Consider the following 13,390-nt stretch of genomic DNA (forward strand, 5'->3'; position numbering starts at 1 on the left):
GGCAATGTTACAGCTCTGAGACTGTTCCTGCAGAGCAGGGCTACCCTCTGTGCCCTGTAAGAAGAGAAGAGCAGCTTGGGGCAGTTCTGCAGTCAGGTTTAATCCACTTTTAACTTCACACGGATTAAGGATTCTTTATGCAGAAATTTCTAAGGAAGGCATAGCAACTTTTGGGTCATGGAGTCATTGCCATGGAAAGGGGCGGTACCTCCCGGTGTTGCCATGGCAATGATAAACTTCCACGGCACTGGTGGGCGTGTCTGATTGAAAGCTGCTTCCGCCCCAGCCCTGTTTTAGCTCGTCCTTAATTTGGTCCGGTGTTCGAGCCCCACCTCTGGAGTCGAGTCCCACCTCCTGCTTCAGTTCTGTTTGTAGTTTTGTGAGGAACCTCCACGCTGCTTTCCACAGTAGCTGTACTGGTTTACATTCCCACCAACAGTGTCACGAGTTCCCTTGGTTATTTTTTGTCTTTTTGATGAAAGCCATCACAACTGGGGTGAGATGATACTTCAGCATTGTGGTTTTGACCCTGAGAGGAAACAGTTTGAGCATCTGTGGTGCTGGGAAGTTCTTGAATGCCACCCTCAGGAGTTCTAGGATCACCCTTCTGAGGACGACAGGAGTCACGGAAGGGCTTCCAGCAAGGGGCAGACCTCACCAATGAGTATAACCTGGCAGCAAGAGGACGCACTCACGGCAGGTGCCCTACCTGCAGACGCTGCAGTCCTCCCCGCGCTCCAGACCCACTGCACCACAGGGCACAGCCTGGCAGACTTCTCTCAGCCACCGTCCCACTCAGCCCCTCTTGTACGTGTGGAAGGGGCTCCATGCTCTGCAGAGGAGCAGAGGAAGGGGGATGCAGGGAAAATAGAGGGAGGTGGAAAACGGGGTGGGCCACAAAAGGCCAGGATCTTCCCTCCACCATTGTGTGTGGGCTGAGTGGTCACAGTGTCCTCAGAGCCTCGACATCTGCACCTGTGAGATGACACCTGCCTGCCCACCTCTGAGCATCCCAGATGTGCCCACAGCCCTGGGTGAGGGCAGGGCCGAGACTTGTGCCCAGATTGCTGTACTGATGTTGAGTAGACCTGCTGGAAAGGGTTCCAGACGCCATCACACATGGAGTGGGACAGCATGGGCGTTCCAACATTTCACTTAAAGTCCTGTTTGTATGTAGCTGCCAAACGCCTTGGTGAGTGGACGGTTCTTCCAAGATGGAAACGGACTTGTCCCACCCAAAACGGGGCAGGGCTGTCGTTCAGCAGGAGGCTGTCATGCCCCCAACCCAAAGCAGGTGTGTGAGGAGGGGGTGGCAAAGGGGACGCATGCCCCTATCACAATGGGTTTTCATTCACAGCAGGACTCCCTGGAGGTCCTCAACCAGGTGGCACCTGAGTCAGGGCCTGGGGACCGGCTAGAGTCAGCTGACAGCAGCTGGAGCACACGTCAGAAAACACAACCCACTGGCCTAGAGCTCCCGTCCCTGCCCTGTCTCAATCTGGCCTTTGATGCCTTTTATTTTTCTTTCCTCAAACGCACATTATTAACTGCAGATGCCCAGCTGAGAAGATGAGAAAGTTAATGAAATTACAGGAATGCTTTGCTGAGTTCCCTTTCACACCACAGCTTGTTAAGTTAAAACAGCAGCGTGAAGGGTGTAGCTCTCTGTGAAGTTTCTGGATGTGGCCCTGGCCTCAGGGAGGCTTGTGGGGTGGTCCAGGAAGCCTGGCAGAAGGTAGTTCATGGCAGAGACACCAGCCACATGTGGGCCTTCCTGTGTGGGCATTGCCTGTGTGGGCCTGTCTTTCCCTTGCTGGTCTCCCATCTCAAGTTCTCCCATCCCTGCTCCTCACGTCTGTGGGGCTGACCACTCACTGCTTTGATACACCCAGTTCCTTGCCCTCCAGCTTGGGCTCAGGTGCACTCTCCCACAGGACTATAGGGTCACTTCCATGACTCAGTTCCTGGTTTGCACGTCACCCCCCCACCTCCCTTTCTGCAAATGCCTGTCCTCCCACCTGGTTTTATTTTCTTCATTTCCAGTTTTTATTTCTCATGCTTTTTGTTTATTTTCCCTATAGGACTGTGAGCCTTGCAAGGGAGGAAACCCCAGCTCGTTAGGCATTCATTAGTGTGTGACCTTCAGCAAGTTGCTGCCATCAGTCAGATGGGTAACGTGGTGCCTGCCTTTGGGGCTGTGAAGGGGATTGAATGAGCATAGCTGCGTGTTTGTGAGTGCCTAGATGTGAAGTGTGTTACTCTTAGAGCATCGCACATGGTAAGCACCATTATCGTGACCATTGTCAGCATTCACTGCTGTGTACCCAGCATCTTGCACAGGGCCTGGCACGTGGGAACCCCCAGTTGACAGAGTCCAGTGAAAGGAAGAATGAGTGAGTGAGTGGGTGAGGGATGGTGCCCTGCACAGGGGACCTTACCCAGCACGATGCAACCTGTGCTCTCAGGCCCAACCTCTGTCATTTAGTCACTTTTTGTTTCAAGTTCCCAGAGTCAGTAGTAAATACTTCAACCAGTCAGAGTTCTCAAAAAAAGTTCAGTGAACAAGTGTAATGATTCATTCGGCATTTACTCGGTGCCCACATAAAGTAGGCTGAGGCTAGAAATGGCAACTAGCACATGCACCACGCCCTGGGGATCGAAATACAACAGAGGAGACAGCCGTGTAAAATGAATTTTCAAAGGCATTTGAGACCTAAGAGCTCAGGGAAATGACTGTGGGACTGTGGGATCACTGGCGTTCCTTCCAGATGCTACAGATGATGCCCCGTGGCAGCTCTTCCCACAGTGGGTGACTTTTATGAAGTCTTCAGGGGCTGTACCTCAGCATTTGACAGCCCAGCTTGAACCCCAGCCCATTACTTCAGAGCTCTGAACCTCACTTCTTCAACTGTGAAATGGGAACAGGAATGGCAAAGCCTGCCTTGGAGGCTGCCTGAGGACTGAGGGGCCCAATCAATGCGTGCGGTGTGCGTGGCAGCGCGGGAAGCTGCATACTGTTCACGTCTGCTCCTCTTCTCCAACAGTCCTTATGTTGTCCATGGCATGGGCTGACCAGCACTGGACCTCAGTGCTTCTGACTGTGCCATTTCAACTTCACTGAGACTCATTTTTTCCCACTGACAGCTCAGGTAAGTCCCTTACCTCCCCAAAACAGCACCCTGTGAAATCGCCTTCTTGCAGCCGGGTCAGACAGTTCGCTTTGTAGGTTTAATGAACGATCTTCTGCATTTATCTCAGCTACTGCAGCCCAGTGTCTGGGGAAAGGCTGAGGGTGGTCTGAGGGCTATGCTGGATGCTTTTTCAGGCTGCCAGAGCTTGTTCTTGGGAGGCAGCTGACCTCATCAAAAGGAGTTCAAGCAAGGGGCTGAGGGGCCGCATCTCCCGAGCACAGCAGACCCGGGGAATCAGACTGGCCTTCCTTGTTCGGGTTGGGGACACCTCGCCCCATCACCCATCCCACCACACTAGGCTCTGCATCTCCGTGTCTGCTCCTTTACAACAGTTTACCAGGGAATGCCCCTAGGGATATAGGAGTGCATCCAGGTGAAGCCTGTGGGGGAAATCCTACCACTTCTGCCATTTGCTGACCTTCTCAAAGCTTAGCCTCAGGGCCATTAAGTCTCCCCTGGCTTTGGTGGGGATGATCAGCTTTATGCCCCATTCCCTCATGCCTGGGCATGCGATGGACAGGACACTGACCTCACCATTCCCAGTGCAGGCATCTGGGGGAAATACTCCCTGGCCACCTTTGATTCTCAGCCGGCTGCTCCATGTTGCCCGGGTCTTAAGACCAGGAAATAGTCCATATTTGCCCATTTCTATTGGCCTTTGCCTGAGTCAAGCTTAGAATATGCAAAACCCAACTATTACTGTAACATAATTACTCCTATCCCTATGTCACTGTTAATAAGATCTCCTAGGCCTTTTCCAGGTCTCAGGCCTAATGAAGGCGCTGGAAACGCAGGGGAGAAGTAAGATGCACTGTGCCAGCCTTTGGAGGCTGCGGAGTAAATGACCCTGGAGTGTTCCCTTTTCCGCACTGCGCTGGACATGCCAGTTAAATCACCCTCGGTATGACCTTTTCCACATTGCACTTGACGGAACACCAATTTGATCACTGAAAAGCGCTGAACTGACTCATAAATTTGGGGCAGGTTCCCTACTTTATTTTCGCCTTGGAGATGAGCACACATTTGGTTGGGAAAGCTTCAGAGAAATTTTGCAATAATCAATCATTGTTACTCAGGGTTTCCTGAAATTTCCTGATTATAGAAAACAATTTTTAAAATATTTTTTGTAGAATGATACTAACATTCCTCAAAATACTGGTAATCCACTAAACATGGATCATGGCTACTGTGGATTCAGTGTCAGAGACAAGGAAACCAGGGTTTCTGAGGCAGAATTCACTAGGTTCACCTTGGGAGTCAACTGCAGAGTGAAATGAACCAGAGTGCACTCTCACCCACTCTTACGTCTGGGCCTTTATGTCCCCACCCTGTCTCTGTTTTTACTGGTGTCTGCACACTGTATTTGTGTGGCGTGTCAAGGCACGAACCTGCAGGGAACGTCAAATCAGAAAAGTTCACTCTCTGCCTTGGTGCCTCTCATCTGCAGGAGTGTGTGTGCATGGGGGCAGTGGTGCAGCAAGTGAACACAGCACATTCAGCTTGCAGCACACTGAGATGAGGATGAAGTGACTGTCAAGGTCACAGGAGAGGAGGGCTGCAGGTCCAGTGTTCTTCATGGAGGACAAGGTGTTTGCATGAGGTCCTGGAGGAGACGCACGAGGACCTCTGCTTTATCCTAGTTTGCAGCAGGCTAGAAACACCCAACAGATAACTCCCCAAAAGGGAATAACATGGGACAACTTTGCCCCTTTGATCCTACGAGTAGGTTTTATTTCCAGGGTGATGAGTAAGCATGCTGAACTGTCTTGCAGTTGCCCGATGGGTTCTTCCCACCCACTGTACAGACAAAGCCAGTTCACCGAGACTGTGGTACTGCACTAAAGAAGCGGTTTAATTGATGCAGCTAGCCACGTGGGAGGAGGAGCTGCTACTCAAATCAGTCTCCCAGAAGAATGGGAGGGTTGGGTTTTTCAAGGATTATTTGGTGGGCAGAGGACCAGGGAGTGGGTGCTGTTGATTGGTTAGGGATGCAATCATAGGGTGCACAAAATGATCCTCTCACTGAGTCTGCCTCTGGATGGGGAGGTGGGAGTGCCTAGGACCAGTTGAGTCATGAGCCATGGGTCTGGGTAGGGTCAGTCGGCTGGCAGAATGCAAAAATCTGGAAAACAGCTGAAAAGACCAATCTCAGGCCCTACAGTAGTGATGTTATCTACAGAAGCAGTTGGAGAAGGCACAAATTGTGTGACTTCTAGTCATATGACTTCTGAACAATAAGGAGTTATGGAAACTATGTCTACATTTTAGCAGAGTTCTGGCTCCTCCCGAAGTCCTAATCACGTGGCCTTTCATCCGTTTTTGGTCCCCAAGGAAGGAGGGCTTTAGTTTTAGGGAGGGACTATTGTTGTTCTGTAACTAAATTTCTCCCTGGATCAGTTTAGCCTATGCCCAAGCGTGAGCAGGACAGCCCGCCTGTGAGGCTGGAGGCGAGGTGGAGTCAGTCATGCGTGACTCCTCTCGCTGTCATAAGCTTTGCAAAGGTGGCTGCAGTCTCCCTCTGGTCAGAACACATGGTGTAGCCATCTGAGATCTTTGCAAATGGACAGTAGCAAGAGGGGTGGAGAAAGAGGCCAGAGTGTGGTGGGTCCCACCTCACTGACGGCCAGCAGGGGGCGTGGCTTGGCAGGATCGTGTCCCGCGTGGAGCCCAGGAGGAGCATCAGCAAAGGGGAACCCGGTCGGGAGCATCAGCCATGTGAAATCATAGAGAATCCGTGTTCTCCCACCGCTTCCTGGGGTCTGCAGTCTCCCTGTCCGTCAGACGCTGGCCCTCCTCGTGGCTTGCTGACTGTGCTTTTCCCATATTTTCTGAAGCAGTGGTGAGTCCGGTTCTTGACTCGTTTTGTTTCCAGACGGGTCCCTTCTGTTTTTTTACTCCCCACTTCCAGCGGGCACGTGGGTTTCCCAGGGCCTCAGGCCTTCTGTCTGCTCTAGGGGAAGCTGGGGACGTCTGGACTCTCCTTACGGAAGCGGAGACGTTTTGCTGCGCCTTAGGGAATGGGGAGCAGTGGGAAGTCTTACGGAATCCCTGGTCTCTGCTCCACCCCCGAGCTCCTGCTGAGAGGCCTGCTGTGCGTGTGCCCTCCCTGGGGGTGGCACAGGCAGGATCTCCCCACCTGGCATCCTCGGGGCTCCTGCCTCTGAGACAGGCAGCCCTCTGCTTGCTGGCTGCTCCCCAGAATCTGTTTCTGACCCACTGCGCAAAAAGGACAGGAAAGTTGAGGGTTCCTGCCCAGTGTCCGTCTCCAGGCACAGAGTCTCAGTACCAGCTCTCAAAACTCTGTCTGCTCACCTGGGCAGCTCCAGGAGGCGGGGGAGGAGTCAGGAGCGCAGCAGCCCCTGAAACTTCCCAGGATGGCTGGTTTTGGGGGTTTATCACATTATTTTTCTCCCTCTGGTTTTAGCCACTGCAGGCCAGTTTGTTCACAGATTTTTACCAACTTTGGCTCATTTCATTGACTTATCAGAGGTGGGAATTCTGAGGTCCCTAAGCCAGAGGTTTTCATGGATGTGGCTCCCACTGCCGCTCTGGCAGGGAGGGTGCAGGAGCCCCAGGCGGAGCCTCTGACCTAGAGCCTTTGGCTGTAGCGCCTGGAGCCTTATGCAAGGCTGCCTCTGGGTTTGGCCTCAGGAAACAACCCAGCCTGGAGCCCAGGCTGCTGGTTATCTGGAGACAGGCTCCCCGTAAGATTTCTCTGAGACAATAAGCAATTATGCAAATTATCCTAATCCTGTTTTAAAGAATAGAGAGATTGATTGCAGAGACAAACCATTTATGCAGGCAATGTAGAAGGTGTTTCCATGGCTAATCTGCCTTCAAAGGAGAGGGATTTTGTTTGTAAACTTCAGACCCAGAAAATTGATTGTTCTGTCAACTTTAGATAATTACCTGTCCTGCCTGAGGCCCTAAGCTTAGCAGATATGTTCTTTCTCTGAATCAGTACTCAGCTTTGGATCTCTGTTGGGTTTCCTGTGGAGCGCTAAATCAGAGATTCCCGCAAAGCAGTGGATCAGGAGCCTTCCTCCAGCCATGGTGCCCATCCTGCCTGCAGAAGAATGGACAGAGGGATGGGAGGACTGTAGAGCTGGCACCATGTCCCTGGAGGGGCTGGTGGGGACTCACTGTTCAGGGGACTGGGGAGGCAGGGTCCACACTCGCTGCTGCGCAGGGGTGGGCATGAAGGGCAGGCAGGTCTGGCCTTGGCCTTGTGGTTTGTTTCCAATAAAGACTTTCAAGACCAGAAGGGACCAATGGGGCCGGACTATGCAGGGAGAGAAGAGGTTCTAGGGAACTGAGTTCCGAAGGCTTCGTCTTCTCACTGTGCAATGGGGTTTGCCTATAAAGCAGGCTGCATGCCCTTGGGAGAGCTCATTGCGGAGAAACATCACTGGACAGAGCCCCTCCTTATCTGCATCAGACTCCTCTGGTCTCCCCTGTTCCCTTTTTCTCTGCCCCTAAGGGCGCCTGTCCCTGGAGAGGCTCTCAGGACAGCATCCTGGACACCCCTTGCCTGGACACCCCTTGCCTGGCACAATGTCGTCAGACAGCTCTGCCTGCCCTTCTAGCCCACCTGGTCCAGTACTGCTGGTCCTGAGGTTTGGGCCCTGTGACCTGCCCAGATCCAAGCTGTGGGGAAAGTTTGCTGAGACCAGTTTGGGGAACAGAGGGGCCATGTTGTACCATTTGTTCTGGGCCCAGCGGACCTCCTGCGTCGTCTATCTCCTCCATGAGATGCTAGTTTCAGGGATTCCTTGGGGACACTGGAGAGTAGGGCTGGCTCAGGCAGGGGCCTGACCGTAGTCCAGACAGTGCAGAGCCTACCTGAGGTGCCACATGGGCCCTCATCAGTCTTCTCTTCACACAGTTGCATCACTCCTGCGCCTCCCCTGTCCGCACTCCGTTGAGCCGGGAAAGGCCTGCAGTGGCCAATGCCCACATGTGAGTTTCAAATGTGAATATACCCAGGGATTGCAATTCACCAAAAGGTGAAGGAAAAGGCCTCTCCCAGTACTTGGTCAACATTATTCTGTGGTATTTTTCAGATGAAATTAGCATTTAAGCCAGCATACTTTTAGTAAAGCAGGTTATGTGCCGTAGTGTGGGTGGGTCTCATCCAATCAGTTGAAGGCCTTAAAGGAAGAAATACTGACCTCCCGGGGAAGAGGGAATTCTGCACCTGGACAAGCCGCTCTTCCTTGGATTCTAGCCTCTGTAATCACACTGGACAATTCTGGACATCTCCTCCTCTCTTTTCTGTTTCTCTGGAAAACCCTGACTAATGCAATTCTTGTTAAGCTGCTTTCAAGAATTGTGAAGAAAATATTAAAAAGATGTAACTAAGAATTTTGAGTGGACGATCTAATTATTTCACACTGGCTGAGATCTCCCTGATGTTGACATTGCAATGACACTGTGCACTTCTTGGGATAAGAAAAAGTGCAGTCTCAGTATCCCTCCCACTAAATAGGAAGGCAAATTGCCATTTCCCAAAAAGTCCAGAATACTAAGTAGGTTGACCAGTAACTCTTGAGTTTACATAAGACAAATCAGTTGCAACAGAGGATCATAAACCCCTCGCGTACGGAAGGAAAACAAGTTTGTCAATGTGCAAACTGTAAGTCTAAGTTCCTACTTCTGTAAAAAGTAGAGGTTCCTCTTCAAAGATTTTCCTTCTCATCTCATTAGAAATAAATAGTAACTTCTCTTAGAAGCAAAAATTATTCAAAGACTTGTGCTAACATTCTTAAATATCTGCTAGCCCTAATAAAGAAATCAATGTACCTTATGTTCTTAGCTCCCACAATTTAGCCTAAATATTTGCCCTGGCATGCTTATACCAGTCCAAGCAAGCATTAGGTCATTGCCTGTTCCTCTTCCTTATCTGAAGGTGTTTTTACTTTTTTCAGCATTCCACAAGTTACTTCTTCCTTCCTTTGTTCTCTTCTGCCTTTTCCTCTTTAAAAAAGTTCTAAGTTGCTAGCCAATCGGGACAAATACAGAATGCGAGGTCCCATTCCAGCCACTGGAAAACAGACACAGCAGTAGGGTGGATGCGTCAGGTTATAAATGACCCTGTCTCCTTTGCTCGGTTTACTCTTGTGGCAAAACTGCTGGCGAGTGTACCCTTTCTGCAGAAAGTAAAAAAAAAAAATGGCCTTGCTGAGGAAATTAAATTTACGTTCAAGTGCTATTTCTTTATGGCACCGGGAACAAGCATTACAATTTCAACCCTGCTGGACCGCGTCACGTGAGGACCAGGACGGAAAAGTGGCCATGCCGAAGTGCCCCGGAAGCAGCCTCTGGAGCATGCCTCAGAGTTTCTGGCCATTTCAGCTAAGACTTTTCTTCTGACAGACTAGAAATGAAAAAAAGAATTATTTACTTTGTTGGGAAATGTGACAAAAGGTTAAAATTCTACTAGTTCATAAAATATTTGAAGCTAACTTTGTTTTTGTAAATAAAATTGTATTTACAATTTAAGTTTTAGTTCTCATCCTTGCTGCTATAAAAATTATTCTAAGTTATGTCAGTCTTTGAGGATAAATGTGAAGTATTTAAAATAGTTTATATTTGGAAAACTGAACAATTTTTGTTGTCATGATTCTACTTTGTTTCGACCACATTGATCCCAAAGAAAGTCAAGGTCTTCACCCACGGATTCAAGATTCTGTGGCAGCTGCTAAATTCTTTTCCAACAATGCTTGGGCCTCGTCAGCATCGTATTTGTGCACTACCCCAGCCCCAACCACAGACATGAGTAGGAGGAACGGAGCTCTACGCTGTAGCGTCACTGCCAGTAAGAGTCTGGTTCTCCAATGAAGCATGACTCTTCCTCTGCATGTATTTTAGAATTTCAAAAGCCATTTGGCCTCCCTTTCTTTAGATTGTGGATAAGATCCATAAACTTGTACTGGGGTCACTGTTCCTCCAGCCTCTTTAGCACATATCTGCAGTCTCATTTCCAGGCTGTTTCCTCCATGGCCCACTGCCTGCACAATTCCCAGATGAATCCATTGCCCATTCCCTGTAGCCACATCTCCAAATCCACAGCCGTTCTCAGCAGCTGCCTGCACACTCACATCCCAGAGGTCAAGTTGCCACAGCTGGCGTGTGTTTCCAGCCACTAGGCAACCCCAGGTCTTCATCTGAGCACCCAGGGCCAGAAGTCTCACCCTGTCTCCCATACCAGCCCTTCCCAGCCAGCCAGTTTCCTTCCTTCTGTTGCTCACACAGTGCTCTCAGCCCCAGATGCCCTTCCTGACACTTCCTCCCAAGGAAACCCAAGTCATCTGTCAGGGTCAACCCAAATGTCCACACCCTCTGGTAGCCTGCCCAGCCCCAGAGGCTCCTCTGAGCTCCCTTCCCCCATCACAGCCTACACAGGCAGTGCTGCCCAGTAGACATCTCGGCTCGGAGTCAGACAGAGCAAGGCTATTTTGGCCCCTCTCTTCACTCCATGTGACCCTGAAATGTGCCCTGGCCTTGGGAAACATTCAGCTACATCAGAGAACAGGAGTATGCATGTGGTTTGTATAACACAGAAAAGACATAGTTTTTAGATACATTCAGAATAGATAGTTTCAGAGAACATGCATGTTACATGTGGGAAGGAAGAGACACAAGGGCCAAGAGATACTTAATATGCATGAGGCTTCTGGGCACTAAATGTTCAATTTACAAGGTGCCTTTATACAAAAGACACCTAAACATGCAGAACCATGGGGCCTTTGTTCACCACCATTCCTGGTGCCCATTCTGGTCCCATGTGTCCTCTGCCCAAGAAACACGTAGAACCCATGGCAGTGCGACAGCTGCTTCTTGGCAGCCCCGCCACGATCAGGCACACTTGTCCCATGTCTGTCCCGTCGAGCCGGTGTGTGTCATAACCCCTTCAGCTGTGAGCACTCTTGCCCAGACCTCAGCTCTGGTCCTCTTGGTCACACCTAAGGGGGTGAGGTTGACTAGCAGAGAAAGAAGAGAACCGAAGAATGTTGACAGCACAGGAATCAGGTCGTATGGCCCTCCCATCTCCTTCCCTCAGCTGTCTGCTGTGTTTTACGAATGGATTTTATAAACCTGTGATTCAAGCATCCTAAGTTGCTCCTCGAGCCTTTCCGCTCCATGAACTCTGGGACAGCTTGCCTGGTACTGCAACTGGAGGACACCATTGCATCCAGAGAGCTTCCCACATGACAGTCTGTGAGCAAGGAACTTTGCCTCCCTGGATGGTGGTTTTCTTTTATGTAAAAGATGTGATTGTCGTCTCTACTTCTCAAGGGTGCTGTGAGAAACACACAGAATAAAGCCACGTGAAAGTGTGTGGCAGATAGCGGATGCTCAGTAATGTGAAGCCTGCCCTTCGTCCCGCAGCCTTTCTCTTCCTTCACTGGGTCTAGACTTCACATTGTCCCATGGTTTGAGATCCTTGGTTCATCCCGAGTCTTATCATCATCCCAGAAGCTTGGAGGGAGCTCCTGGGCAAATCCAGCTTCACAGTCCCACACTGATCACTTCCCCTGGGCGTGGCCTGGTAAATGCAGCTCAGATCCACTCCCCAGGCAAGTCAAGGAAGTTGCTGGCCAGAAACCAAGTGAGGACATTTACAAACAGCAGCAGCAGCAGCAGCAGCAGCAGCAGCAGCAGCAGCAGCAGCAGCAGCAGCAGCAGCAGCATTTGCTTTTTCACCAGAGTACCCAGATTTCCCTGTGGCCTCGCAAACAAAAAAGAAGGATGACGGAGCAGCACAGTCATCCCTTCGTGAAAGACGTTCAGGTAACTGAGTGACTCAGCAAGCCTGGGTCTTGGGGAAATTATGAATACCTGGTTGAAGGGCAGTGTGCTCTGCAGGCAGAGCCCCTGAGACCTGCTGAACTCTAGAGTGTGGGAGCAGAGGAGATTCATGGCCTGCCCAGGGGCAGTGTGCCCCCAGGACTCGCCCTGGCTCAGTTAAGGATTCCCCCAGAATCTGCAGAGGTGCAAGGCAGGGTGCAGCTCTGCCTGGACTGAGCTGGAAATGCAGCCATGTGGCTGAAGTGGCCACTTCCTGCTTTCTGTAAAGCAGCCACAGGGACCTGTGAACAGGTAAGACCTTTACTCTACATAACTGAAGAGCTAGAACCCAGGCTCCCTTGACCTTCTTTCCGAAAACGCAGACGACACGAGGACCCTCTCCCAGCTGAAGGGGCAGATTCATGCTTTAGAGTGTGGGGAGTCAGCGTAGGGGGCACGTGAGTGTTTAGCTTAGGTGTGGGCCTCTCGAAAGAGTTAAAACAAGTCAGCCAGGACTCCAGCAGCCTTCACTGTGTGAGAGATGCCAGCACCGTGGCCACAGCCTGACAGCTGCACAGGCCACATAATGTGTGGGGCCAAGTGGAAAATGTGGGGTTTTTTTGTTGTTCAAAATCATGAGCTTCCAGGGGCGGCAGCAGAACTTTAAACTACTCTGGGGCCCTTCTGAGCACAGGACTTGGTATGACTGCACAGGGATACCTGGCAGGCCAGGTGCATGGACAGAGCGGTCTTCCCAGAGGGCAGCAGGTCCCCAGTCAGTGTCTGGCACCAGCTCCCTTCATGACCTGGGCTGGCTCAGTTCCAGGGGACTCCCAAGGCTGGAGGCTTCCCCGGAACATCATCCTCAGGGATTTCCCAACAGGAGCAGCCTCTGGCTTCAGATCTGTCCTTGTTTGACTCACAAATTATCACTCAGACTGAGAAAATTAACACTCAGTGATTCCTGAAAGAGTGCCCAATGCAATAGATAATTTTCAAAGTGAGTTCATAGGGAGATTTAATAGCCAGGCAATGTCCATTAAAACAGCGACCAACATGGGGAGAAAAGGAAAAGTTCCCACTGGAAACTCATGCTGGCTTGACACTTGTTCTCAGGAAGCAGAACAGTAGTGGGCATTTTCATTCTGGTTACACCATCAGTGATGCCTCCACGGAGCCTCTCAGCTGGTTCCTCCTGGGTCTGGGCCACAGGCCTCCCCATATTGCCGGTCTCGGAAGACATCTGTGGGCAGGTTCCGTAGAGGGAATCTGACGCTGTGGGGGATGAGCTGCAGGACCCCATGTGGGGAAAGGCAGGAGGCAGCACCAGCTCCTTCACCAGGACCTGAGGGTACCGTGGCTCATCAGGGGCTATCGAGGACATGGAGGTCCTGTACGGTGTTTGAGGA

The sequence above is a fragment of the Symphalangus syndactylus genome, chromosome 22, assembly GCF_028878055.3.
Source record: "Symphalangus syndactylus isolate Jambi chromosome 22, NHGRI_mSymSyn1-v2.1_pri, whole genome shotgun sequence".
Lineage (NCBI taxonomy): Eukaryota > Metazoa > Chordata > Mammalia > Primates > Hylobatidae > Symphalangus > Symphalangus syndactylus.